Source organism: Ceratotherium simum, chromosome 37 (genome assembly GCF_057802395.1).
Source record: "Ceratotherium simum simum isolate JZ-2026a chromosome 37, ASM5780239v1, whole genome shotgun sequence".
Lineage (NCBI taxonomy): Eukaryota > Metazoa > Chordata > Mammalia > Perissodactyla > Rhinocerotidae > Ceratotherium > Ceratotherium simum.
The window spans coordinates 23597870-23624057 of NC_141936.1; positions in this window are offsets into that span (position 1 = coordinate 23597870).

Here is a 26188-nt window from a genome sequence, read left to right on the forward strand (position 1 = left end):
TGCACTCTCCCTCCCAGGGTGTGAATGAATAGCACCAAGGACATTATGCTCACTAAATTAGTACCTTCCCTAATGACATGCCTAATCATGTGGATTGCAAGGCATGAATAGAATGCAGGGAAATCGGAGGTAGTGACACTGGGAGAGTGCCCACGGCTGTCGCTCAAAGCTGCTGTGGAAAGACCAACAGCACAAGAAATAGATTTGAATGACTTAGATCCATTCCTCAGGTATTGTATGAGCTTTGCTTATTTACCCACCTTTGAGAAGAGATAGCTGAGAAGAAGCAGGATTGGATAATGGGGAGTGAAGCAAGGAAACGTAGTCGGAGATGATGGCTCAATGGTGCTATTTATGGCAACTGCAGTGCATGCCCATCCTTCCTGTTTTCCTCTTCTCCCCTAAAGTCAGAACAGAGTGCCTTTTTGGGGTGACTTTTTTCAAAGAGAGCCCTTGAAATGTGCCTTTTTAAGGGTTAGAAGCAAGCCACTAGTCTTTAGAGTTAATATTAAACTTTCTGTCCTCAGGTGCAAGGGGGCAAAACAGGCACAAGATGATACTTTCAATGTACAAAGCATAGGCCTAAATTTGGGGAGCAATCTGGGCTTTAGGGATAGACAACCTTATAATCCCAAATGTAATCTTGATTTATATGGCTTCTTGGGACCAGTCATTAAATAGTTTACTTACAGGAATTCTATTCTTTTACTTTTCTTATGCTGCAACTTTATTGCGTTATCTATGGAATTTCTTCTTTCTATCTGAAATGTTAGCTTTTGATTCCTAAAGCTGAATGTATATATGAAGGAGAGAAAAAGTCTTAATAATTTTACTTTGTTATATTTTATATTCAAATAAATTATTATAACAGGTGTGAGCTAAATTGAAAGTACAAATGGGGGGGCAGTGAAAACTTTTTTCATTGACATCCACAGGACTGCGAGCTCACCTGGGGTACTTTCGGGCAAACCAATCAAATTGGAGTTCATTCAAGTGTCAACACAATAATGTAAAGAGAGCATCCACTCTGTGTGTGGGCCAGAGGGAGGGACGATGCATTATCCACCAGTAGAGAATGCCAAAACGGTAAGTAGCGCCCGATTGCTATTTTTGAAAAATATGCGGGTCAGCCTTTGCAGGCCTGGCAAAACAAACAACTATTTCTTCACAGCCTGGAACCAGCTCTTCAACGATCAGAAGGTACGTTGCCAGTTGATCATGATTATTACTAAACTGAAGTCGTCTGCCACCATTTGATTTTCTTGTTATTTTGTACAAGGAAATGGATTACTCTATATTATTATCCTTATTTAACAGTTGCTATTACATACATATATGTATATACATATGTATATGTGGCATACATACACAAATCTTATTATAATTTATAAACTGCTCTGCACTTATCTTACTGTAATAGAGGATCAGGAGCATCTTCATGTCAGCCTTCATTACCTTGTTCTTTTTGGTGTTTGCAGAGTATTCCATATTCTGGGTATAATTATTTACATAGGCAATCCTGTATTGAGGTTGTTCCCCGCATCCATTTCTTTTCCTGTTCTTAAAATTATTCGTTCAATTAATTTTTTCTAAGTTCCTGAGTATCCCGCTAGAGAACAAATCTTAGAGTGATGGTGGGCCTGGATGCCAATGGCTTGGCATTAGTTCAATACTGAGATAAACTTGGCGTGGTCTCATTACTGAGTTCTTAGAGACATTGGTTGACTTGATAGAGGTAACAAAGGGTTTGATAGTTTTAGCAGTACTGATTATCTCTAGCTTTTTGAGATTTTTAAAAATAAATTATAGAGCCAGCCCTGATGGCCTAGTGGTTCAAGTTCGGCGTGTCCTGCTTTGGCTGCCTGGGTTCAGTTCCTGGTTATGGAACCAGACCACCTGTGAGTCAGTAGCCATGCTGTGGTGGCAGCTCACATAGAAGAACCAGAAGAATTTACAACTATACACAACTAAGTACTGGGGCTTTGCAGGGAGGGAAAAGAAGAAAAAGGAGGAAGATTGGCAACAGATGTGAGCTTAGGGTGAATCTTCCCCTGCAAAAAAAAAATAAATAAATAATATATTCATTTAAACCGTCTATGCAATGGCCATAGTGTTAGGTATTCTTCTAATATTAAACTTTTATTGAGTGAGGTATAAAATTAAATAAAATAACAATAGATGACATATATTTTAAATTTTCAAATTTTAATTGTGACATATATTATACGTTATATGTACATATATGGTATATACAGTCGTTGGTATGTATAGTTATATATATATAACATACATACAAAGTAAAGAATCATAATAAAATGAATACTTAGGTACTTACCACTCAAATTAGGAAATGAAACTTGATATGCACCTTAGAGGACCTCAGTGTCCCACCTTGATTGCATTGCCTTCCTCCCTACCCCCACCCCAGGTTACAACAATATTAAATTTTGTCTTAGTAATTCCCAGGGTTTTCTTTATAGTTTCTCCCCCTCGTTTTGCCTCAGGAGCACCAAGATATGTTCTAAACAATACATTTACTTTTCTTTATTTTTGAATCACAGCTAAATGGTATCATATAGTATGTACGCTTCTGGGGCTTGCTTTTTTGGATCATCATTCTGTTTTTGAGATTCATCCGTGTTGATATTTGTAGTAGATTGTTCATTTTTAATAATATACTATATTACATTACATAAATATACCACAATTTACTTATCCAATGAGTATTTGTGTTGCTTCCAGGTTTTTGCAATCATAACCTAACATAATAGTGCTGTAATAAACATTTTTCTACATGTCTCCTGGTGCACATATGTCAGACTTTCTGTAGACAATGGCATTCAAACTTTTTTGCCTAGATACACAGTAAAAAATATATTTTTCTTCATAATTCAGTTAACACACACATAATGTGTGAAAAAAACAATTTCACAAAACAATACTTACCCTTACTAATTGCAGTGCATACTGATATTTCTATCCAATTCTATTTTGTTTTTTAAATGAGTGGGTCATAACCTACAGTTGAAATATACTGCTTTAGGATACCTAGGAGTGGAAGTGTTGTGTCACTGTATATGCCATATGTCCAATTTTATTAAATAATGCCAAACCCTTTTCCAAGGACCTTTTATGCTTTGTTCTTCATTCCTTCCTTCGTTCTTTCATTCCTTTGACTATCTTTCAGTTGGTCTGTCTGCTTTTCTAATTGATTCATAAGTACACTTTCTATATTCCGGATGCAAACCCATCATAGTTAAATATACTGCAAATATCTTGTTCAATTTGTAGCTTATTTTTTTCACTCTTTTAATGGTGTCATTTGATGAAAAAAAGTTCTTAATTTTTTAGTCTTCATTAAGGTCATTGACTTTTAGGCCTGGCTTAAGAAATCCCTTTCTACCCTGAGATCATGAAGATATTCTCCTATATAATCTTTTGAAAGTTGTATATTTTGCCTTATCAATCTTTAATCAATGTGAAATTGATTTTTTATATGGTGTTAAGTAGGTGCCAAATTTCATGTTTTCCATATGGATGTACTAAATTATTTTAGAACTGTTTCCTACAGTGCCTTTTCTCCACTTCTGGAGGGCCAACTTCACTGTACTGTCTGTGTGGGTCTATTTCTGGTCCCCCTGTTCTATACCGTTGGTCTATTTGTCTCTCTCTGTACCAATACCACACTGTATATATACACATATACCTATGTTTATGTGTATTTATATATTATATAATATAATGCATATATTAAATAGCTGTATAATAAGGCTTGATATCTGGTAGGGCAAGTTTCTTCATCTTGCTTTTCTTCTTCAGTTATGTCTTGACCTTGGTCCTAAGTGCTTCTGCATAAATTTTTAGAATGAGTTTGACAATTTCACCAAAATAACCTTCAGAGATTTTGATCCAAATTGCATTGAATCTCTAGATCAATTTGGGAAGAAGTGTCTTCTTCAGGATCAAAAGTTTTCTTATCCAGGAACATGGTCTACCTCTCCATTTTATTTAGGTCTCCTTTAATGTCTGTTAATATGTTTTATCATTTTCCCAACAGAGATCTTTCCACTTGAATTTATTTATGGGTATGTTATATGTTTTGTTGTTGTTATACATATGTTATTTAAAAATGTGCTATATATATATATATATATATATATTTTTGTTATTGTTGAGGAAAATTGGCCCTGAGCTAACGCCTGTTGCCAATCTTTCTCCTTTTTCTCCTTTTGCTTGAGGAATAGTGGCCCTGAGCTAACATCTGTGCCCATCTTCCTCTATTTTGTATGTAGGACATCACCACTGCATGGCTTGATGAGTGGTGTAGGTCTGCACCTGGGATCTGAACCTACAAACCTGGGTCGCCGAAACAGAGTGTGATGATCTTAACCACTACGCCACTCGGCCAGCCCAAAAATGTCCTATATTTTAAAATATTCATTTTATTTATACAACTTCTCTTTTCTGTTCTAATGTTCTATCTGCAAATCATTTGATACTTTATACTGAGACTATCATATCATCTATAAATAATGACATTCTTTTCCTTTCTGATTTTTATAATTTTTATTTCATTACTATACTTATGTAATAGTGTATATATGAATTATAATTCATTACTATACATTCCTTGCTATAGATTTAGAGTAAGGAAGATCCCAAGAAAAATTTTGATTAGAAGTGATGACAGCAGGCATCTTGTTTTGTTCCTGATCTTAAAGAGAATCTTCACAATTATTTATCACTAAGTACTATGCATGCTTGTTTAAATTTTGTTGTTGTTTGTAGACATCATTTTGTGCTGAATATCTTCCATTACCCCTTTAAATTACTCTCCCTTTTTCCCACCTAGCTCGGTGTCCTGGGTGGCTAACCTGTATAGGCCACTTCAATGGCTTTTCTTAGCTTCCATTTGCTTCCTCTTGGGTTCAGCCGTTGGAGACTACTGGCAGTAGAGGAATGAGAGCAGGAGAGAGAAGAGAGGTCAGGGTCTTTATTCCTCTGGCTCTTCACTGTGGATTCTTTTGTGGGTCAGCTGTATCACTAAGTGAAAGGTCCAGCTCCTTCCTACGCCTGTGTGCTTTTTTTCCTGGTTAACTCTTTTTTGAAAAGACTTTATTTTTTTTAGAACAGTTTTAGGTTCACAGCAAAATTGAGAGAAAGGTATAGAGATTTCTCCTATACCTCCTATCCTCACACATGCATGGCCTCCTCATTATCATCATCCACTACCAGAGTGGTACATTTGTTACAGTTGACGAACCTACATTGACACATCATCATCACCCAAAGTCGATAGTTTACATCAGGGTTTACTCTTGGTGTTGTACATTCTATGGGTTTGGACAAATGTATAATGTATAATGACATGTAGCCATCATTATAGTAACATACAGAGTATTTTCACTGCCCTAAAAATCCTCTGTGCTCTGCCTATTCATCCCTCCCACCCATCCCTGGGCAACCACTGGTCTTTTTACTGTCTCCATAGTTTTGCCTTTTCTAGAATGTCATGTAATTGGAGTTATATAGTATGTAGCCTTTTCAGACTGACTTCTTTCACTTAGTAATGTGCATGTATGGTTGTTCCATATCTTTTCATGATTTGATAGCTCATTTCTTCCAACCTCTGAATAGTATTCCATTTCTGGGTATACCACAGTTTATTTATCCATTCACCTACTGAAGGACATCTTGGTTGCTTCTAAGTTTTGGCAATTATGAACAAAGCTGCTATAAACATTGTGTGCAGGTTTTTGTGTAGATATCAAGTTTTCAGCTCATTTGAGTAAATACCAAGGAACATATTTGCTGGATCATATGTTAAGACTGTGTGTAGTTTTGTAAGAAGCTGCCAGACCGTCTTCCAAAGTGGCTGGACCATTTTGCATTCCCACCAACGATGACTGAGACTTCCTGTTGCTCCACATCCTTGCCAACATTCGCTGTTGTCAGTCTTCCAGATTTTGGCCATTCTAGTAGATATGTAATTGTAGTTTATTGTTCTTTTAATTTGCATTTCTCTAATGACATATGATGTGGGTCATTTTGGTTAGTAATTCTAACTTAATTCCGCTGTGATCAGAAAGTGGGACGTGTTTGATATCTTGGAAATTTCTTGAGGCTAGCTTTATAGCCTAGCTCATGATCTATTTTTGTATAATTTTTATGTCTGTTTAAAAATGATATTCTGCCATTGCGGCTGCAATGTTCATTCTGTCAACAATAATTTATTGAGGGTCTACCATGTGCTAGGCGTTGTTTTAGTTGATATGGATACAGCAGTAAACAAAGTCACAAAAATTCCTGCTTTTTTGGAGAGCACATCTTAAGGGAAGGAATAGAATCCAAAAATTAAAAAATGGAACATATAGTATATAGAATAATAATAAATGCAATAATGAAAAATAAAGCAGGAAAAGGTAGGAAGTGCTGGAGGTGAAGTTTGATAGTTTTGCTCAAAGATGGCCTCACTGACGAGGCATTTGAGTCAAGACTGAAGAAAGAAAGAAGGCCATGCAACTATTTGTGAGATTGAATGAATCAATGTTAGCTATTATATTTGCATTTTATTTCAATACTTTTGTGTGTGTGAGGAAGATTAGCCCTGAGATAATATCTGTTGCCAATCTTCCTCTTTTTGTCAAGGAAGATTGGCCCTGGGCTAGCATCCATGCCCATCTTCCTCCACTTTTTTTTTTTTAATTTAATTTTATTTATTTTTTTCCCCCAAAGCTCCAGCAGATAGTTGTATGTCATAGCTGCACATTCTTCTAGTTGCTGTATGTGGGACGTGGCCCCAGCATGGCCGGAGAAGTGGTGCGTTGGTGCGCGCCCGGGATCCGAACCAGGGCCGCCAGCAGAGGAGCGCGTTCACCTAACCGCTAAGAGACGGGGCCGGCCCTCTTCCTCCACTTTATACGGGACGCCGCCACAGCATCCACCGAGCTGTGCGTCAGTGCTCACCCAGGATCCAAACCCGTGAACCCTTGGGTCGCTACAGCGGAGGGCACGCACTTAACCGCTGCGCCGCCTGGCGGCCCCCCAATTATTTTTATTAGCTTTATGTTCTAGATATTTATTCCATTTATTTTGTAAGGCCTTTGAAAATTTCTAGAAGTTCTATTCAAAATCATTACAACTGTTTATATTTTCTCCATCAACCTGAAAATAAGCCTATTCTTTTTCTAAAGAAACTACATTCAAGACAAATTTTGAAAGTTTCTCTCAATTTAGATATCTTTTTTCCCCAAAGCCAATATTGTAACAGTAGTATTTTACACAATTGTTTATAGTAAATTCATAATGTTTAAATAATACATCTAATGTACTAATGTGAACATTTATGACATTTTCATCCTTAGGAAGATACCTTTCTAGTTCTGAAGAACCAATTTACAGTTGGATTAAATATCACTACATACTCTAAATTTAATTTGTACTTTATTTGATTAAAACTTTTCCCCCTCATCCTATTACAAAAGTTTTAATGAGACTGAAATAACTCCATTTTAATACTTAATTTGAATTTTCTAGTTCAGTCGAAAATAATTTTATATATTGGAGAAAAAGACATATTTTCTCTAATAATGAATTAACTATGTAGTTGGATATATGTGAGCAAATTATTTCTGTGCCTCAGATTATTCATCTATAAAAGACAAGTTGATACACGAGTTTATTTTCCTTGGCAATCTTCTCCAGTCTTGTTTACCAAGTTATCTTCCAAGATAAAGCTGTCTCAAGGATTCTTCTTCAAGAAGAAAGATCTTTATTTTGGAGAATAATTCTTTAAGTCTCTTTGCAAATGGGGAGCAGTGTACATATGGAAAAGTGCCTTCCATAGGGATGGAGGAGAGCAGAGAAAACAAAAAAATCTGGAGCCTAACAACATGGTTGGAGGTTGGAGCCTGAGTTGATCAAAATAACCAAAAGGATTTTTAAGGAGAATGCTTAATATTCAATTTAAAATCTTTTATGTTTCTTCAATATAAATATCATCCATTTCCCAAATGGTCAGATTGTTACAGTGTAATTTTCAAAAGTTACTAATAAGGCTCTCATGCAAATATAAAATGAGCATATGTCAAAGATTTTATTCAACTCCTTAATTAATGCAGGAAACTATGATATTAAGACTAGTTCAAATGAGAATTTGAAGAACAGTGATAAATACAAAATCATGAATACTTAAATGAATTTGCTAAATTCATTTTAGCAAAACTAGTTAATTTCCTATAAAGCAGTAATATTTTATGTTTGGGGTCAATCTTTTCTATAAGGCAGAAATGAATTGTACCTTTATTGGGAAAAATTCATTTCCATTGCTTTGGACAAGAATCATTTGCATTACTATCAGTTTTTTACAATTCTGAAAGAGTTGTAAAACAGCCTGGTTAATAGAAAGATAATCAGAGGTGCACACTTGTATGAAATCAGATAATCCCCACTAGACTCTGCCCAGGCCTTCACTGAAAGGACACACAGTAATTTCTGTTGCTCATTTCCAAGTCATAGACAATTTTTCTTGGCAGAAAAGACAAGTAGACACACACTAAGTTGCATAAAAATTATGGAAGAGGATTGAAATACCCGTTTGAGCTGATGTATTGAAGGGAAAAAACAGCATGAACAGAATGATGCAACAGTCCATGCACGAATCTAATTCAGTGGAAGTGAGCTGAACACTTAGGTGAGGGTAAGAATAGAAGCTGCTTGGGAAGTCTCGGGGGACGACATGGGACTGCTCATGAGATGTAACCCAGGGCTCCATCAGTCTTATCTGGACTTTAACTGACAAGGTGAACACAACCACAGCTGACATCTTGGTTGCACTTTTCATAGAATGATATTCAATTGTGAGAGTTGAGTCCTACTTCCTTCAATTCCCACGGAGAAGTTTTGGAAAATAAAAAAATTTCAAACCTATTCAGTAATGATAACATCTTCAAAGAGAGCAGTGATTTCATTGCTTTTCCAAAGGCCAGGGTAGCGCTTAGGATCCTTGAAACCAGGGCTGCTCCTGCCTTGGCAGCTGATGTGAAGGAACACCATGAGTAGATGAACAAAGATGTGCTTTCATCAGCAGTGGCTTTGAAGCACACCTGCTCACGGTGCACTCCGTGCACCACTTTGCCCATCTCTGAACCTATCAGGGATTGTGGATCGCTGTTTGATAAGTTTGGAATTAACGAGAGATATCAGAGATTGGTTGGTTGGTTCCAACAACGAAATCAAAATCTGAGGTTGGCTATTCTAGACTCTTAATGCTAGTGCCATGTTCAGTCTTTGGGAGAAATTCAGGCCTGGTTCCAAGAGGCAGCAGAGCAACGTGGCCAAGGGTTCTGGTTCGGTAGACATGCTCCCTGAGTTTGAATCGCGATTCTACCCTTAGCAGTCACAGAGCCCTGGGCAAGTCACCTCTCTTCTCTCTGCCTCAGCGTCCCTAATTGTAAAACAGGATGATAGGTATACTGTTCTCATGGAGTTGAAGGGAGCATTAAATAAATCAGTTTGTATAAAATAAGTCTGTCACATACTAACTGCTATATATGTGTTAACTTTTGTTCAAAATTGACAGTTTTAGCTCACAAGATCAAGGTTGATGAAATGTTTCCATGAGTAACAGACTTTCAGATACTTTTGAATACACATATATATGTATATATACACATACACACAGAGATATATCATACATATATGATATATATATATGATATAATTTACCAGAGGTTTATGAATCAGAATTCTACCAGAGAAATAGAACCAGGAGGATACACATACACATTATATATGTATATACACGTATTACATATAGAGAAAATGTGTATGTAACATGTGCTTTATATATATAATATAATATATATATATGGAGAGAGAGGGAGAGAGACACTGATTTTAAAGAATTGGCTTATGTGATTGTGGGGTCTGGCTAGTCAAGCCCAATATCCGTAGGGCAGGCCAGCAAGCTGGAACCCCTTGGGCAGCAGCTAACGCTGCCATCCACAGGCGGAATTTCTTTTTCCTCAAGTAAACCTCAGACTTGCTCTCAAGGCCTTTCAACTGATTAGATGTGGCCCACCTGTATTATCAACGAGACTCTCCTTTACTTAAAGTCAACTGATTGTGGATGTTAACCACAGCTGCAAAATACCTTCACAGCAGCATGGAGATTAGTGTTTGATTGAATAAATGGTTACTATAGCCTAGCTAAGTTGACGCAAGGGGCTTTCAATTCTAGATTGCATTTCCTGATGTCTAGGCTTTTTAATAAAGGATTATGAGGGAGACTCTGATCCTGGCACTACTGCTACTCGTTTGCTGGCATCATGTGTTTTTGATTCTGAGAGATACAATTAAGGAGTTATGTGTTAACAATATCCAGGAGCTATTTTTCCTTTATTTTTCCCACTTGAGATGCACTTTAAGAAAATCATGAAGTCGATTGTCCTTGGCACATGGCTTTGTCACTTTCCATCATCCACTTGAGGGCACAACTTTCCTCATGGCGACTGAAGAGAGCCTTGGAGCTGGGGGAGTGGCCTTGCTATTCCGCTGCGAAGAGCCCTAGAATCGTAGAGTTTCAGACGCTGAAGAGCCCCCTCCTTCTTCATTTTACAACAGACGTGCTGAAGCCCAAAAGGACCCCACATCACACAATAAATCCTGTCTGAACCAGGAAGACAACTCGGTTTTCTAATTCCCAGTCAAGCCTTTAATCTCTCCTGATCTTTTCCACTCTCCTTTTTTTCAGTCTATACATTTTCCTCAGCTATTCAAAGTATAAGGACCAAAAGCTTAACGTTAAATCCAATGATGTTATAAAGCATCTTCAGACTTTTTCAGGAAAGTTAATGTTAAGCCAAGGTAGTTATAATTTCATTATTTTTTGCTCTTTATTGTACAGTAGCAGAGTGAATGGTGGAATATTTAATAATATAATGCTGCAGATAAACACAAGACGATCTAAAGAGAGATTAGATACTTCAATTTGAATCACTAAAAATCTAAATGTGTTCATCTCTAAAATGTCTCAACCTGTGTAAAACTGGGTAGAAAGCTTTTTTTCATTAGTGTACTGACCAATGACAGCTACAAAAGATGTCATCCTGAAACTAGGAGGATTCATTTCAAGCAAACACTCATCTGTGTGCACATAGAGGATGAAGTCAGCCTCGTATTAGAATCACCCTCTAGCACGTCTGTCTCCTTCCATGCCCATCCAGGAGCCTTTTGATAATCAAATGTCATTCATCTTTTTTAACCTCCAGTGCCTAGAACAGTCCCTGGCACATAACTGGTACTTTTTTTTTTTTTTTTAAAGATTTTATTTATTTTATTTTTTGCCCCCAAAGCCCCAGTAGATAGTTGCATGTCATAGCTGCACACCCTTCTAGTTGCTGTATGTGGGACTCGGCCTCAGGATGGACAGAGAAGTGGTGCCTCGATGCACACCCGGGATCTGAACCCGGGCCGCCAGCATCGCAGCGCGCGCACTTAACCACCAAGCCACAGGGCCAGCCCCATAACTGGTACTTAATATATGAGATGAATTAAGGTCTTCTACTTGCTTTAATATAGGTGGTTGGTGATGACAAAACACTTCCCAGCTCTTTTGAGATGGAACAAATAGCCATCACTTAATAGTCATTTAAGATATACTTTCAGAAATAGGTTCAATATATTTATACTGGAGCTATCATCAAATGTTTACAAAGGGAAATGATGAGGCATGAAGATAACATGATGTTAAAAGTAACTCAGTGAGTTACTACTGACTTCCTTATATATAGTGAGAATAGGACATGAGACATATGGTAGATTTTTGTGAATATTTTCCATTTTTTCCTATTAAAATGATAAAGATAAGCATTATTTAATGTTTACTTAGTACTACATTGCACATATAACTAAATGTTGGACTTGTGACATATTACAAAGCAATTATAGGCAGTGCTTCAAACTTTTTGCAGGGTCAAACATGCAGGAAGGAAAAAGTGGAATGACTAAAACATAGAAGAGTTTCTTTTGGAAGAGAGATCAGCTTATCACGATCCCACCAGTAGACATTATAATACAAGCAGATCCTCCACTTGTCCAAGCCACAGACAGATGTCATCACTCAAGATCTTAGCTAGTGGGGCCAGCCCCATGGTGTAGTGGTTAAGTGTGGGCGCTCCGGTTCCGTGGCCCGGGGGTCACATGTTCAGATCCTGGGTGCTCACCAATGCACTGTTTGTCAAGCCACGTTGTGGCAGCATCCCATATAAAGTAGAGGAAGATGGGCACAGATGTTAGCCCAGGGCCAATCTTCCTCAGCAAAAAAAAAAAAAAAAAGGAGGCTTGGCATTAGAAGTTAGCTCAGGGCCCATCTTCCTCACACACATGAAAATAAAAAGGATGTTAGCTAACAAGCCCTTTGTGGGTAGTATTTGTTGAAGGTTGAAACTGTTTCTGATTTGGTACCTATAAATTGATCTTTCTTTGCTAGACCTGCATTTCTTTTTTTTTGGTGGGGGGGGATGAGGAAGACTGGCCGTGAGCTAACCTCTGTTGCTAATCTGCCTCTTTTTGCTGAGGAAGCTTGTCCCTCAGCTGACATCCATGCCGGGCCTCCTCTACTTTATAGTGGGACGCCTGCCACAGCATGGCTTGATAAGCAGTGCATACGTCCGCACCCGGGATCCGAACATGTGAACCCTGGGCTGCCAAAGCGGAGTGTGTGAACTTAACCACTATGGCACCAGGCTGGCCCTGACCTGTATTTCTTAAAAGGAGTTTCAATTCTAGGACAAACTCAGTCTCAGGAAGTTCATATGTTTCAGAACAAAGTCCGTGAAACGTACTCCACCTGAATTGCTTAATTTGCAATATTTGGGACCAACCTTATGTCACCATGAAGAGGATTACACGTTTCTCTATAAGGTTGTGAGCCACTGCAGGGCACTGACAGTGTACTTGCCTCTTATGCACTATAGTACTTAGCGTGTGTAATAATGGTAGTTCATTGAACATTTATTTAATAATCAGCAATTACATTAATTTAATAATATTAAAATTTTAATTAACTTAAACTCTATTTATTTAATGCAGGCATGGCCTTAGACACTTTAAACACATTACAGTGTTTGAAGCTTACACCAGCTTTGCAAGATAGATTTATTATCTCCATTTTAAAGGGGAGCACGAGACTCAGAGAGGCATCGGAATCTAACTAGCAAGTGACAGAGCCAAATTTCAAGGCGAGATCTGTCAGATTCCACTAGGTCTGCTTCCTTTCTTCCATGGGGTCTGCACTCAATAAATGTTGAATGGATGAATGGTCTTCTTTAAAATCTTTACAAACTATGTGACAATTGCCTGGTATGCATTTAATTTTAAGGAACTAATGGGACGTTTAAACTTTAAGGAATTATTACTAAAGTAGACTTTTTGTTTCCAATAGCACAAGAGCAAACCTCCAAGTATTCCACTCCTTCGTAAGCTCTGCACATGTTCCGGTGACAACACCTTGTTTATTCACACCCCCACACAATACATTGATTTACTATTGTACACCCACCAGGGAGGGGACTTCTTACTCACACAAGATACCTTCTTAAGAGTAGATCACTACTTTGATAAGCACATGTTCAACTGAAATCACCTTGAGTAAGGTTTGGGATACAAGAGTGTGATGAATTGACACATAGTTCTCATTTGATTACAAAGTGCAAAGTGTACACAATCCTCCTGATCTGTCTAGGCGAAGGATTTTGCCAAATACTCTCTAAGTGTCTCATCACTGTAGGACAGAGCGCCTGGGACAGTTTGCAAACTCAGTCGTTGACCGCCAAGCTGGAATCAAATCCTGAAAGTAAACAAAGATGAAGTGATCCTGGGTTACATGAGGATAATGTAAAATTTTTATATGGGTCTATATCTTAAGTAAGGTTGAATAAAGCAGTGAACAAGAGTGAGGTTTATAACTTTTATAAACCATTTACTGTATGCCGGGAAATACTCAAAGTGGTCTGCTTAAATTTTCTCATTTAATCCTCTCCTTTAAACCTTCTATGAGGGAGGCACTATTAACTTCATATTACCGACGAACACAGTGAGCAGAGAGCATATCTTGCCAAGAGTCATACAAGTAGCAAGGAGTGAAGGCAGGATTCAAACCACCATCTGTCTAATTCCAGGGCCCATGTTCTTAACCTCTTTCTATACTGCTACTGAGAAGTCTTTTTTGACTCAAGGTCTGAGAGACATTGACACAGTACAGGATGTTTCTGAACATCTAAAACACGCTCACAACTGACTATTTCTTCTCCCGCCCTACCATCCCGGCCCTGATTGTCCCTCCTCTTCCTTCACCCATATTTCTTTTCATGTGGTCCCCAAACTTGAAACGTTGGCATCTCTCAATTGCCCCTGATATTTAATTTGTTGCCAAGCTCTGTAACTTCTTTCCGCATGTGCCTTGAATCTACCTCTGACTTTTCCTACCTAATTCCCACTAATTCCATTCAGAGCTCATTACTTCTCATCTAGAAACTTGAATTTTCTGACTGGTTCTCCTACCTCCTTTATTATTATTGTTGTTCTTGTTGTTCTTATTAATAGTAGTACATCCTATCATTATTCCAAGATTCATCCTGAAGCTAAGCTGTGATGATTCCTTTCCTCTGATTTTTTTTTTTTTTGGTGAGGAAGATTGGCCCTGAGCTAACATCTGTTGCCAATCTTTCTCTTTTTGCCAGAGGAAGATTGTCACTGAGCTAACATCTGTGTCAGTCTTCCTCTATTTTTTTTTTTTGTGTGTGTGTGTGTGATGCCGCCACAGCATGGCTCAGTGAGCGGTGTGTAGGTCCATGCCTCAGATCCGAACCCCGGGCTGCTGAAGTGGACCATGTGAACTTAATCACTGCACCACCGGGCCGGTCTCTCCCCTGATTTAAAACAATGCTTTCATCTCTTTTGCATATGGAATTATATCCAAATTTTGAGGCTGTGGGGAGATGAGTTGAGACTGCCTTCTCAGCGGCTATCGGAAAAGACTTGGGGATTTTTCCAGCCAGAGAGAGCCATTCTCAACTAAGGTTCTGGCCCTCACAGTCAAGCGCCACAGGAAGTAGTCCCATGTTCCTTGTCATAATAAGTCCTGGGTTGTTATTTCACAAGCGGAGCGATCAAGGCCGTGTTACAAAGAGAAATATGATTTCCTCATCGGAGACTAAGCTGTGTTGTTTTTAGGAGAAAATTAATGTTTGCTTTAGTGAGATGTGTTTGCCTTTGGGTAACTTGGGAGGAACCCAGCTGTAGCCTTTGACGGTTCAGCTTCCTCCCCACCTCCGGGGAGCAGAACCCACTTACCTTTCTTCAGACCCTGAGAATTCCAAGCAAAGGGAAGATAGCATTAGTGATTGGTTGAAGATCAAGGATCCAACACTGGCAAAATACAACAAGGGAAGGAGCTTTCTTTTCTTACTGGGAAAGGGATGGAACTTTGAGATGAGAGGGATAGGGATTCCCTAGATGGAGAATTGAGATTGAAAGGGGATTTTGTCAGAGGGATTTAAAAGAGATTGAAAGGGGATCATGGTCAGAGGGATTTAAAAGAGAAACCGTGGTTGGGAATGAGGGCAACCTCCCTCTCTACACTCTCCATAAGTATAAACTTATTCTGACTTTTCTTGTCTTTTCTCCTCCTCCTTTTTGCTGAGCACTTATCACCACATGATTTATGGGTTTATTGGCCGTCTCTCTCTATTAAAATGCAAGCTCCATGAGGACAAAGAGCTTTGCATTACTCACTGCTCTCTCTCTCAAGTCTCAGAGCCGGGCCCAAGTTAGGTGCTCAATAAATAAGTGTTGAATGAATAAAGGAGGGACAGAAAGAAGGACGGCATGAAAAAACTTGAGGAGGCACAAACTGAAGTCTTTCCCATCGTGTGTACTGTAAGGGATTGAGTTGGGAACTTCTGCTCTTCTATGCTGTTCTGTTTTGGAAGCTTACCTGATCTTTTAGGAGGTAAGCTGCTTACACATGGATGAAGCTCACAAACCTAACATAGAGCAAAAGAAGTAAGGCCCAAGGGAACGCGTGCAATGAGTCCCTTTATTTAAAGTTAAACAGACAAAAGTGAACTATATTGTTAAAGGACAGCTTCAAGGTTGGTAAGACTATTTTTTAAAAAAAGCAAGGAGATGATTATCAAAAACGCCAGGATAATGCGAGTTAGAAAGAAAGTGTGATTGGCTGGGCTATTCATCAGCCAGGATGCACCCGCACAGCCCTCAGCATGCTCTCAGTTAATGCTATTCTGACTCTTCCAAGAACTTGAAAATATCTTGAATAATACCCCTAGTGATCTGGAAGGTATTTCAATTACTAGTATTGCTTAACAAACCACTCCAAATCTTAGTGATGTAAGAAAACATTTTATTATGCTCACAGACTTAGCCAAAGATTACAGGACTAACTGATGGCTGAGATAGGGCTGGAATCAAGGACTCCTGAATTACAGTGGTCACTTGTGTACTCTGGATGCTTGCTTCCCTTTCATTGCATTTTTTCCTCTTCATCTCCAAGAATTTTGGTTTTCAGATAAGCAGGAACAATAAAGGAGGCAATTGTTGCCTCATTTCATTCATTTACTAGGTCGGCTTCAAAGCTGGAGATGGCCTTCGGCCTGTCTATTGATTTGTCTGAGAGCTTCACACACCGGCCTCTGCCTCAGGCGAACACTTGGCCAAGATGAGGAGAGACCAGAACAACCAAAATACGTTTAAGGAAACAAGTTGGCTGAAACATCAAGAAATTATAATTATGATAGGAGGAGGGGAGAATGGTTTCTCCTAAATAAACTCGTCAAAGAAAAGTTGTAGGTGAGGTTGGAGAGAATGACACACACATCTTGGAATTCCAGATTTTTAAACAAGGTGGATTGTTCTTTTGATTGTATAAGACATTTTGATTTGTTTTGATTTACTCACACATAGTAAAGCAAAAGCTAATATTCCCACCGTGGTTTATCAGTCTTCGCCCTGGGAGTGCTCCTTTACTTAGATGTGATGTTGACAGATTCATTGACAGATTGGCTCTCGTCTGTCTGGAGCACAGACACATTCTGTATGTAGTATCTGGTGTAAAGACCATATGGTAGAAAAAGTTTCAGAAGAGTAAAATAGCATAGACCAGACTGGCCATTTACGCTCAGTGTTAGTTGCTGGTTAGCTTTCTTAAACATGAATTCTCAAAGTAAGAGGAAACACACCCACAAAACTCTGTGCCAGATTCCTTATGCTCATGCTAGTTACCTGTCTCATTTCAAAATTTTCTCACACTCACATTTGTCTACATTTGTCACATAGTGGACAAGAAGACATTGCCATAGAGCATGTGGTGAAATGCTTGCATTTTTTAAAAATTTGGGGCAAAGTACAATAATGTCCTATTGCTTTGGGAAATGCTGCATAGGTAAAGCTTCAGGAGAACTTGTCCAGACTATCTATTAGGTTGGTTTGAAGTTGCCACCAAAAATAAAATTCCAGTGTTTAGAAAGTTGATGAGAATATGAAATACCTCTTAAAATAATTTTTTTAGGGGCCAGCCCTATGGCCTAGTGGTTAAGTTCAGTGTGCTCTGCTTCAGTGGCCCAGGGTTCATGGGTTCAGATTCTGGGCGTGGACCTACACCACTCATCAGCCATGCTGTGGCGGCGACTCACATACAGAACACAGGAAGATTGTCACAGATGTTAGCTCAGGGCGAATATTCCTCAGCCAAAAAAATAATAATAATTTTTTTTGGTGTGACTGCTAATATGTCACCCAAACCTATGGGTTAACGTCATTGCCTAATTTTTCGCCATGGTGACTTCTGAGCTCTTTTCCTTCAAAGAGCGTATGGCCGGCCCTTGTTGTTTCCGTGTGAAGGGACTTCCCTCACACATCTGTCCATCATGCAACATTTCTCATTCATTTCTGGGTAGCCAATGGTGCTTCTTTTTCCAGTCCTGTGCTTTCCTGTACCTCCGTGCTGGCTCCAGGTCACCCCTACATCTCCAGACCTCTTGACACTGGAAGTCAGAGGGAATCTGCCTTGGAAAGGTCCCAGCTCACATTAGTTATGCTCTTTCTGGCTCTTCTCCATGACGGGGATTTTTAATTGACTTTCAGAAGTTAGCAAATAGTTGCATGTCAAGAAAAGACAGGCAGTAGGATGACAAAAGAAAAGCAAAAGAAGCCTGGATAAGCCAGAAACTACATACTGTTGTTAATCACGTTCTTTTAAGGTGATAGGAGTAGAATTTTAGAAGGTAGGACATAAAGAATATTTCATTCTGGGTCTACCAAACTGATTGTGAGACCTTCCAGAATCAAATCCTCTCTCCATATCTCTGTCTTTCTGATTTTTTGCTTCCTTTTGGGTCATGGTATTTTTGAAGTAATGTACTAATTATATGTAAAATGTAATTGTTGAACTTAATAGTGCATGTTGTTCCAACAATCTCTAATGCACTTTACTGTTTGCCCAAGGGTTAAATATAATTGTTTTAACCCTTTACTTGAGGAGATAGAGGTGAAATGATTTGCACACAGGTCACTTTTTCCAATATGTTATGTGACAACCATTCCTAAAGTATTTGGAATTAAAGACCATAATTTTAACAAGAATTGAGCATCCAGTTATATCTAATAAACTGTGCAATGAAATATGTTCTCCAGGTTAATTAAAGATTCTGAGATGTATTAGACTATCCAGTAATTTTTTTCATTGTGGCAATTTGGTATATACAGGCCCAATCTGAACTTCCAAATTAACTTTTAGAGCGTGAACATAACTTTGCCTGCGAGGCAGCCAATCACCAGCATTGTGTTAGAAAACAAAACCAAAAAGAACCCAGCTAGTGAGTGTGAAAGGCTATAGGGAGAAATGGCTAGGATAGATGAGACCATTAGAAAGGCTCGAGAGTGTGGATATTTTGCAGTTTAAAACTTCAGACAAGAGCAGCAATCCACATTTTAATGCAAGCTGGGTACTGTTTACACAATTGTCCTATTAAAATTGAAATAATATTGTAGTTGATCCTCTACATTTAGGAGCTTTATTACAGAATAAATTTAAAATCAATGCATGTGAAGTTCAAGAGAGGATCATTGTGTAAAAATGTTGGTAATAGTAAAAAGTTCTGCAATAAATGCCTAAAAAACAAAGGCTTATACTAAACTTTGCATTTAGAAATGAAGCTAAGATAAAAGCTAATATATAAAAATGGGTCTGTGTAGAGAATTCTTGAAACCTAACTCTTGAACAAAATTTTGAGATCTTCTTGCAAAAAAATCTACCTTTTCTTTGACCTAATCTGTAACCCTTTTAACCCAAAGGCCAGGTTCCTCTTTGCAGTTCGTCAGGGTTAATCTTTCACAGATTCACTTGGTGAGAAGTGGGGGATTTCTCTCGCAGATGCCATCCAGAGACGAACATCCTGCTTTGTTCCTTCACTGTGATTTCCAACCCCACCTAGTCCCTTGTTCTTTTATTAGATCATGTGCACTAGTTTTTAATCACATGAAAGTTATATGGCCTGGACCAGACATAAAGCCTCAGAAACTCCCTTCCAGCCCCTGCTACTCCTCTTCCCCTGAATTCTCAGGAGGCCCCTTGATAAGGTCTTCGCTACCACACTTGTGTTGTTTTTTTTCTTTTTCTCAATATGAAAATAAATAACTTTATTTTTCTTTGTTATGAAGTTTCGTAACATTACTCCTGTCTGTTGCTGTAGTTTTTGTTGACTACGCTTAAGATCAAAGCTGATATATCCTTCAACCTTCTGGAAAAGTAGAGATTTTTCCTTTTTGGGTACCAGGCAAATACCGCAACCATCCAGCCACTCTGCTATTTTATTCTGTTTTAGGGAAATCTTGGGCTAGTCTTTTTCCTTGTTATGAGAACATAGATTTTTTTTTTTTGACAAATTCACTGAGCTGAGCTGTCTGGCCATCACTGAAGGACTTTTAGATTCTCCCTCCTGCTTTTCCACCAGTAACATGAACAATTAGCACACAGCCCACAAAGTGAACAGACGTTTGTGGAAGAATTGAATTCACCAGATATTAGTAGGCCGTCTGAGGGGAATTGCTCCTCATTTTTTAATAAATAAGCTTGGAATTAAATACAAACAAATGAATATTTTTCTGAGCGATTATCTGTTAGATTGATTCATTTCTGTTTGGTTTCATTTTGGGGGTTTATATTTTTTTCTTTCTCTTTTCATTTTACTTTTTGAATAGGCAATAGGTATATATGGTTCAAAACAGAAAAGTGTATAGAAAAACACATACTCAAAGAAGTCTTACTTATATGTATCCATTTCTGTCCACACATATACATAACTTTTGCCATTAGTTTCTGGTTTATTTTTCCTGTGTTTCTTTTTGCAAGAATTAGCAAATATGTTTGTGTATGTTTATATACATTATATATATTATTTTCCTTTCTATCTTACACAAAAGGCAGCATAGTGTATACATTCTTTTGCTCTTTAAGAATAATGGCAGTTCATAGGGATCATTCTCATTCTTTTTGTTTGTTAGTTTCTGCATAGTACTCCATTATGTAAATATTTTAATAAATATTTTTGGTAAAAATATCCCAAAGTACAACTTACGATGATGAAAACTGCAGGTCATAAAATTTGTTAAAGATTAAAAATCTATGAAAGAAGCATATTGGGAAAGATTAGACAAAATTAGAGTTAGTGGAAATAGTGATCACAAAATAAAGCTAAAACTTCACATGACAAGTTTTATCAATCACTAAAATCTGATACCAGAATCAAATCTTTTTGACAAAATTCAGATACGTGAAATTCGACCTGGGGAAATTGGGTTTGTTAAGACCTGCCAGAGAGAAACCACAGTGGCGGGAGCTATAATTGAGAAAATACAATGTTTCCAAGAATTCCGATAGAACAATCACAGCTTCTGAGTAATATTTAAGTTGGAAAGAATCAATCTCAGTAAAAGTAATTTCGGTTAAATTAAAGATAAAAATGAAAAAAAATTAACTGCACGGTATAGAAAATTGATCAAAGAATCAAATTGGCTTAATAGAATGAGCTCCAGAAAATATTTCTTGATGAACATTGATCATGTTTGTATAATTCTGCTTTACACAGGGTCACGTTATCTACTGGGGCATAAAGTAGGACCAAAACAAATTGTTCTAGCAGGTCCTGGGCTCCTTTTCTGCAAATTCTGCCCTTGATTTTTTTCATCTCCTCTTTTCTGTCTTCCAGAGTCTTTGATGTATCATTTCAGAGCTGCTTAACTACAAACCAACTAATCTTTTCTTTGAAGCACTTCTTTCTCCCTCCCACTTGCTAATGACTCAAAGCCCCTTTGCTCTTCGAGCCCTTGACTTCTGCGGGTGGTTGGACCCTCCTTCCTTCCTTCTGCCCCATCGTGAGTCACACATCGTCTTTGCTGACATTTGAGTATTTCAAATATTCATGAGCATGTTGGAGAGAGCAACCAGCCTTCCCTGCAAGCACCCTTTCCACCTTCCTTTGAAACTTATCCTGATCTTTCCGGATCCTTGCCTTCTCTCTCCTCCCGCATCTAAATTCTTGATTCTCCAAGGCACATTTAGTCCAGCTCTGGCTGGGTCCAATTCTATTCTTGATTGGGAGAACTCCAAAAGCCCTTGGAGAGGAGCTCCAATGACTAAGCATCTTATTAATCCTGCTCCCATTTCCAAGTTGGCGCTATGCCCTGACTTGGTAATCACATTTAGGATTGTGCTTTGATAAATCTCCCATCATGTATCCTAATTCCAGACTCTGTATTTCTGTCTTCTTACTTTTTGCCTGAGTTTCTCTTTGGTTAGTCTGCTTGGTTCTCTTGTCTCACTAAGACTGCATTGACAGCCTTTGTAAGGGCCTGGAGTCCAACCCGTAAACTCTAGCCTTAGGTCTGAGACTGTGTTTCGTGTTTCCAGAGCTTCCTGATGCCTAACCACCTGCCTGGCTAGACCTCTGAGTATTACCTGCTCCAGACTACCCGTCTCCAGGTTCCTCCTGTTTACTGGAATACCCACCCTTTATCTCATGTTGAACCTCCCAGGCATTGACCATTTGACTAGAATCTTCTCCAGACGGGACATAGGTCAGGTTATGGTTCTTTCTATTCCTGGACAATGACTCCACCCTCTAGCATTTGCTCAATTCTAGGAAGTAATTTCTTTTCCAAGTTTCAGGGTAAGCCTTCATTCCGAAGTCCCATTTTGACAAAACCTTTAACATATTTAAGTACCTAAGTTAACATTGTATTATATCATTCTCCACACTTTTTTAGGGTTTATCTGTTAATGCTTATTCCCTTTTGGGAGACTTTTTTTTTTTTTTTTTAATTTCACAATGCTCTTATTTATCCTTAAAATAACAAATTATCCACCTACTATCTACCTTTGTCCAAAGATTTCATATCATCGCTGTTCCTAAAATAGGAAGATTATCCATGATTAATTTATTGAAGACTTGCTATGTGCCAGAGCACGTGGGCACAAGGATAAATAAGATACAGTCCTCGTCCTTAAGGAGCTCACACGCCACACAGTTGCAATACAATATGATAAAAGTTCCACCAGACAGGGTGTGCAAGGAACTCTGGGAGAACAGAGGTAGGCTTGACTTACCTGCCTAAGAGGATCAGGGATTACTTCATAGCTTATTTGAGCTGGTTCCTGACCGATGAGTCAGTGTTTGCCATGGAGAGCAAGGATGTACCTGGCAGAAGAAACAGGAAGTAGAAAGATACCCAGGCATGCCAGAGCACGGCCCATTCCCTCGGAGGAAGCATGAATAATTTGGGTGGCCCCATTGTAAGCTCTGCTGGTGGGGAGGGGCAGGAAACATGGCTGGAGAGACTGGCTGGACACCACTGGTGAAAGATCTTACGTGCTCTGCTAAGGAGCTGGGACTTGATTCTGTTGGTGATAAAGACCTATCCTTGACAGTTGAGCAATTCCTCAACTGCCTCTTGGGGTAAGCCAGTCCTTCTCGCCTGCCAAAAAATGTATCCATGGCATTTTAAGGAACCAGCAAAACTTCTATGCTCTGGAAGTTACATAATGGTGATATGATTCTTCCAAAAGACAAGTACCATTCTAGACATTATCCCTACAAATATCTTTTCTCACGTTTTACTTACAAATATCTTTCTCCACTTTGTGGATACCTTGTTGAAAACTATACTTAATATCACTCTATATCAGATTGTCCTAATATCTTGATATTTATTTATTTACTTATATGTGAATTTTGTGCTGAGTATAGAAATTATTTTGTGGAAATAGTAACCTTTTTTTTGTGTGTGTGCACTTGTGAACTCATATGGACTTGTGTGTGTGCTAGAAAGAAGGGGAGAGAGAGAGAGACTGGAAGTTTTCTGGTTTGACAATGTACAATTTGTATTTCTCAAAGTTGTTTTGATCATGTACGGGTTCTTCCCTGACTTACTGTTAGGATAAGCTCTCAAAATTTTCTAGCAAAAGCCTAACAACTTTAATTTTATCATACAGTTCTATAAAAGGAATTATCTGTCAAGTAACCCTGAAGATATTTTCAAAACTCTTTCCTTTCACAAATATTTTTCAACAGTTGTGCTCTAAAGAAACATCAAAAAAGTACTCCTAAGAATAGTTGATTTTCTGCCTTGTTTGTAAATGTGAATCTTAGTGAAATGCAGCAGGATGGATCATTTATTTGTTCAATATTTATTTAGCATTGACTATACACCAGGCACTTGGCTAGGTGTTAGGGGTGAGGTTTACAAAGATAAAGGGTGATTCCCTTCTTTCTGGTGCCATCTTGATATCTTTTAGTCACTTCCTCCTCTGTCATCCCAGCTTGAGGGTGCTTTACTCTTGTGGGCTGGGCCCCACATTCTTCCTCAGAAGACAATGCTTGGGCCACTGGAATCCATTGCCAGGACCAACCCAGAACAGAAAGTAAGTGGGCATTCATGTCCTTCCATGGAGACTGTAGCTAATGACAGAGGTATAGGACTATACCTGAAATTGCTTCTGTACCTGGCTTCCCTTCTCTCTCTCGCTTCCTCCACTCCCTACCAGTTTCTCCTGGGAACTCTGGGACAGTGTATAACCTAAGACAATAGCCATGTGTATCTGTCAGGGTTCTTCAGAGAAACAGAACCAATGGGAGATAGACAGACAGATATAGATATACCTATATATGTATGTATATATATACAGTCGATTCTTGTTATTCACAATTCACAATTGTTATGTTCTATTAACTTGCTGCAAACACTGAATTAGCAAATACTTAACCATCACTTCTGGGAAAATACAGGGTTGGGTTCCTGGAGTCACTGGTTACAACATTTTCATCAACTGATCAATACACAACCTTGTTTTATGTATGTTTTCTATTTAAATCCACCTTAATATATATATGTTTGATTTATTAGCATTGAACTCATGGCAACAGAACTATAACTTATGCTTGAACAAAGCTTATCTAACACACGCATCTTCTCTGTAATGCAAGTCACAGCCTTCTTGCACTTAGAAACACTAGACAGTACTTCAGCGCTATGCTGGGGGGTGGAGGGCATTTTAAACAGCAAAATCAATAAAAAGCACAAAAATGCAGAAAACGTGGCACTAAATAGACCACAAAAAGGACACTTGTTTACAGTACGAGAGCTGAAACAAGAAGGCAGAGATTTGCCTGTTTGACCTCAGATGGGAAACGTGTATTGGGCAAACTCAAATGTTTTGCTACTCTGTGCGTATCCATGAATGACTATAAAAGCATTGCGAGTATTGGTTTCGGGGTTACTAATAAATTTTAGCAAGTAGGCAGATTAGCAAATACAGAATCCACAAATAATGAGGATTGATTGCCTCTATATATATGTTGTATATGTGTATGTTATATATGTATGTGTATATATGCCATATATGTATATGTGAGATACATATATGTATAAATATACATATGAAGGGGAGGAAGACTATCCTCTACCCACTCTGGGTCGCTTCTGGCTGGGCTACAAATTAAATTGACATGAGACGGAATAGCAGGGGAAAATCAAACAAAGCTTTATAACATGTATACATGGGAGAGACCCAGGGAAACTGAGTATGTCAACAAATGGCAGAGGTTCTCTTCTTAAATAGAAAGACAAAGGAGGATGTTGGGGGTGAGGGGAGTCAGCTATGGGAGATTACCAGAAAAGCACAATAAACAAGAATAAGGTTATTATGCAGATTTAAGGCCTCGCCTTCTGCATTGATAAGAGTTTCTAGAGATGAGGTCATCCCACCTTCTTCCTGGTACAGAGAGGGAGATACTTTTACAAATGGAGATTTCCCTTTTACATTCCCAAGAATGTAAATGTCTCTTACAAAGGATAACTTCTACTTTTACTTGGAATGGGCTTAGCAAGGACCCTCCCAGTCTATCCATACCCAGAGTTAAATTCTTTTAGGCAGTTAGTGGAGTGGGGGGGAGGTCAAAGTTTCTCTCAGATAAAATAATCAAAGTAGAGAGACATATTTTAAGGTGGCCAATTCTGATCCCCCACACATACATTACTTACATATACATACACACACACATACACACAGCCTGGAAACTCAGGCAGGAGTTAATGCTACAGTCTTGAGGCAGAATTTCATCTCTGAGAAACTTCAGTTTTCATTTTTTTTTTTTTTTTTGGTGAGGAAGATTAGCCCTGAGCTAACATCTGTTGCCAATCTTCCTCTTTTTGCTGAGGAAGATTGTCCCTGAGCTAACATCTGTGCCCATCTTCCTCAATTTTTGTATATGGGATGCCCCCACAGCATGGCTTGATGAGTGGTACATTGGTCTGTGCTCAGGATCTGAACCTGTGAACCCCAGGCCGCTGAAGGGGAGCATGTGAACTTAATCACTACACCACCGGGTTGGCCCCTCAGTTTTTACTTTTAAGGCCTTCAACTGATTGCATGAAGCCCACCCACATTATTGAATGTAATCTCCTTTAACTTTTTTTTTTTTTTTTTTTGCTGAGGAAGATTTGCCATAAGCTAACATCCACTGCCAGTCTTCCTTGTTTTTGTATGTGAGCCACTGCCACAGCATGGCCACTGACAGACAAGTGGTGTAGGTCTGCTCCTGGGAACTGAACCTGG